General features: G+C 49.1%; 1 protein-coding gene and 1 pseudogene across 1 annotated transcript in view; one reads left to right on the top strand and one right to left on the bottom strand.

The window, feature by feature from the left end:
- The window catches only part of LOC107185148 (CLIP-associating protein 1-like), a 102,705-nt gene that overhangs the window by 68,627 nt on the left and 29,521 nt on the right, over nucleotides 1-4,557 (bottom strand). The window lies entirely within an intron of this gene.
- Nucleotides 3,462-4,557, top strand: part of LOC102771126 — a 1,957-nt pseudogene continuing 861 nt past the window's right edge.

The following is a 4,557-nucleotide window of genomic DNA, read 5'->3' as shown; positions in this document are numbered from 1 at the left end:
GTGAATGAGATGGTCGTCTAGAAAACTGTCTTATACTGAAGTACAAAGAAACAAAATGACTTTCAAAAATAGGAACATTTAAGAGAGAAGAAAAGCTCCAGAAGAAGGAAAAGGAGGGATTGGCAGAAAAGCAACAAGAGAGAGAGAGAGAAAAGAGAAGCTGACAGTTTCCTACAGTTGAATCTGTGAATACTCAGACTGTAAATTCACCCTAAATCCAGTCGATGCAAGAAAAGTGAATCTACATCAGAGACATTGTGATGGTTGGAAAGAAGCAACCTAAAAGCTACCTGGGAGTAAGGCACGTCACCTTTAAGAGATACAGCATACACAGGCGGCTTTTCTACAAGGGGAAGATACAGGACGAAGTACTGAGGGAAAGGGAGTCACTCTAAATGCTACACCAGCCGGGCTATTTCTGTAGTGAGGGCAAAAGGAAACATTTTCAGACAGAGGAAGACCAGCAGAGCTTCTCACCCCTAGATGTATGTCAGGAAATAAAAATCCAAGCAGGAGGTGCAGGGTGCATAAAAGAGTAGAAATTACAGCCCAGCCGGCCTGCCTTAGTGGCTGAGCACTGACCTATGAACCAGGAGGTCACGGTTCGGTTCCCGGTCAGGGCACATGCCCAGGTTGCAGGCTCCAGCCCCAGTGGGGGGTGGGGGTGGCGAGCAGGAGGCAGCCGATCAATGATTCTCTCTCATCACTGATGTTTCTATCTTTCCCTCTCCTTCTCCCTTCTTCTCTGAAATCAATAAAAATATATTTTTTTTAAAAAAGAGATCGAAAGCAAACTGACAAACATATAGGCAAAACTTCATACAGCAACAAAATTACATAAAGACTTTATATTTTAAATAATTCAGAAAACTTAGAAAGTAAACAGGAGAGGATGTGGAGGACTTAGAAAAGGAGGTGCAGGAGGATCTGGAAGATGACCCAGGAGGAGGAAGGAAAAATCTTTTCCTTCCACCCACATCCTGCCCAGGCCCCCTATAGGACATCCTACCCGGGTTCTCTACTAGGGAAGAGTGCAAAAAGGAAACTAAGGTCTAAAGTTCACCTGGAACCAGGAACCACAGCAGTTACCTATGGGTGAGCTAAATAAAAATGAGGTATGTTATATGTAAGGCATTACTGAAAGGCCCAGGGACACAAGAACAAACAGGACACAGCCAGGGCCCAAGGTGAGCTTCTGGACTAGTTCATTCACGGGTGGGGTCCCGGCCTAGCCAGCAATCAGGGCCGATTGGACCTGGCCGGCCAGGGGGAGGGATTGTGGGAGGTTGGCTGGTCACGGGAGGTTGGCTATGGTAGCACACTGACCATCAGTGGGCAGCCCCTGCATTGAGCATCTGCCCCCTGGTGGTCAGTGCACGTCATAGCTACCAGCCAGTCAGCCGGTCGGGCCAGTCATTCCGTCACTTAGGTTTTTATCTTATCTAATAAAAGAGAAACATGCAAACAATAAAGATTTAATCTAAAAAAAAATTTAAAAAAGAGACATGCAAATTGATCATACCTCTGCTACACTCATACGCCACGCCCACCAGCCACGCCCACCAGCCAATCAGTAGCGAGTATGCAAATAAACCCAACCAAGATGGCAGTGGCCAGGGAGCTGGTGCAAACAGGAGGCTTGGGTTGCCCCTGGCAATGGAGGAAGCCAAGGTTCCTGCCTGCCCTGCCGCCCTGTGCTCTGCTCAAGGCTACAGTTTCAATTACAGACGACAAATAAATCCCAGATACCTGCTTCCAGCTGGCATGGCCTCCACTCAAGGAGGGTCTGGGAGCCTGGGTTGCCCAGGGTCGTGGCCAGCCTAAAAACAGCCATCAGCCCCGCACCCAGGCTGGCCACACCCTCATGGGGTGAGGATCCCCGCTGGGGGTTTGGTCAGCCTGCAGTCATCAGCCCCTCATCTAGGCTGGCCAGGCACCCCAGCAGGGACCCCCACCCTGAAGGGGGTGTGGCCAGCTTGAAAACAGCCCTCAGCCCCTCACCCAGGCTGGCTATGCCCCCCAGCGGGGACCCTCACCCCATGGGAGCATGGCAGGTCTGAAAACCACCACAGGCCCCTCACCCAGGCCGCCCCACATCCCGCACACACATGCACAGAGAGGCCCTAATAGGTTTTCTGATTACTAACATCCTATATAATGAAAGCCTAGGTGGTCCTCACGCCCTCGCACGTGATGTCATCACAAGATGGCCGCCCCAAGATGGCCACATGCACAGCGAAGGTCGGGCCCCGCGGCCGCTCTGTGCAGTAAGACCTGAGGGTCCCGCAGCTCTGCGCAGTGTGGAGGAGGCCTGTCCCGGCATCTCTGCTGCCTCGAGCGGAGGAGTCAGGTTGCAGCATGGGAGGGCAGTTGTGGGAGATCAGGCCGACAGGGGAACAGTTAGGGGCAATCAGGCAGGCGAGCAGTTAGGAGCCAGCAGTCCCGGATTGCGAGAGGGATGTCCGACTGCTGGTTTAGGCCCGATCCCTATAAACTGGAAATAGGACATCGTTCGAGGGGTCCCAGATTGGAGAGGGTGCAGGCCGGGCTGAGGAACACCTCCTCCTCCATGCACGAATTTTGTGCACCGGTCCACTAGTATATATAGATTAGAACCTAAACCAGAACAATAGCCTAACTCTGCTGCAGGCTAAGAGGCAGAAGTTAAAAAGTACTATCTTCAACAAGAATGAATAAGACAGTCTGATGTCATGAAAAGAGCAATAAGGTTGAGAATCCTGCCCTCTAGTCTTGACTGCTACCTCTGCATTGCACTCTGGGGAATACTGGCTCCACATACACTAACCAAGAGTAAGGATGGGAAGAGGTTGCAGAAGGCATTTTTAATAGCTCCTATCTCTAGCCCTGACTCATAACCACTCTGTGGCACTCAGGTACACAACTATGGAGTATTAAAGGTGGCGAATGGGGAGAACGGAAGCAACCGCAAGCTCTGCAACTTCTTAGTCTACTGTATACTTCTCGATAAGTTACAAGTTAAAAGTAGGACTGTTTTCATTTGGTGGCTTAAGAAATTAATATTTCTCAAAGATCTGTGGGTTGGTTGGGCTCAGATGGGAGATTCTACTAATCTTCCTTAGAACCTTTACGCAGCTGCTGTCATCTGCCAGCTTGATGGGGGCCGAAGACGTTACAGTGGCATCATTCACATGTCTGAGGCATTGGTATTGGCTGCTGGCTGGACACCCTGCCATGCATGATCTGTAACCATCCGGGAGTACAGCACACGTTCACCACATAGTGGGTGGAACACTCCAAAACAACAAAGGGGGAAGCTGCCAGGACTGCCAAGACCTAGGATCCACAACTTGTAAATCACTCCTGCTACATTCCATTGGTCGAGGGAAGTCCCTCATCATACACCACACCTCACTGAGGAAGCTACAAAAGAAATAACTATAGGTTTTTCACCACAGGTTTGCCACCAGAACACAGGTGTCATGAAAACCACCACTAACTCAAACCCAAAATGGGAAAAGACTCATATCAACATCACTGTCATTAGACACAAACATTCCAGCAAGTCTACCACTACTGGCCATCTGATCTATAAATGTGGTGGGATCGACAAAAGAACCACTGAAAAATTTGAGGAGAGTGCAGAGATTCAGAAGGGCTCCTTCAAGTACGCCTGAGTCTTGGATAAACTGAAAGCTGAACGTGAGTGAGGTTTCACCATTGATATCTCCTGTGGAAATTCGAGACCAGCAAGTATTATGTGAACATCATTGATGGCCCAGGACACAGAGACTTCATCAAAACATGGTTACAGGCACATCTCAAGCTACCTGTGCTGTCCGGATTGCTGTTGCTGGTGTTGGTGAATTTGAAGCAGGTATCTCCAAGAATGGGCAGACCCATGAGCATGCCCCTCTGGCTTACATAGTGAGTGTGAAACAACTGATGGTTGATGTTAGCAAAATGGATTCCACTGAGCTACTCTACAGCCAGAAAAGATGAGGAAATTGTTAAAGAAGTCAGCACCCACATTAAGAAAATTGGCTACAGTTGTCACACAGTAGCATTTGTGCCAATTTCTCATTGGAATGATGACAACATGCTGGAGCCAAGTATTAATAAGCCTTGGTTCAAGGGATGGAAAGTCACCCATAAAGATGGCTTGAAGCTCTGGATAGCGTCCTGCCACCAACTCATCCAACTGACCAGGCCATGCGTCTGGCCCCCCAGGATGTCTACCTAATTGGCAGTATTGGTCCTGTCCCTGTGACAGAACTGAGTGGAGACTGGTGCTCTGCCGGAAGACGGTCCACCCTTGCTGCTTGACACAGTCGCTCCAGGGAAAAAACATCTGCACAGCTATGTTTCAAAGGACCTGGTGTATATGGCATATGTTTGCTCCCCCTCTTAGCGCTATGTGTTTTAAACAGGACCACCTCCCCAAGAAAGGTTGTTTCCCCAGGTGAGGATTTTTCCCTGGAGGTAGGGATTAATAGTACTAAGGAAGAGAATAAATCAGTGAAACCCCCTAGTGTTACAGAAATACCATGTACTACTTATGAAGAACTTGGACTAAGA

The sequence above is a fragment of the Myotis davidii genome, unplaced genomic scaffold, assembly GCF_000327345.1.
Source record: "Myotis davidii unplaced genomic scaffold, ASM32734v1 scaffold249, whole genome shotgun sequence".
Lineage (NCBI taxonomy): Eukaryota > Metazoa > Chordata > Mammalia > Chiroptera > Vespertilionidae > Myotis > Myotis davidii.
The sequence above is the reverse complement of the archived record's forward strand: the minus strand, read 5'-3'. Positions and strand labels throughout refer to the sequence as shown.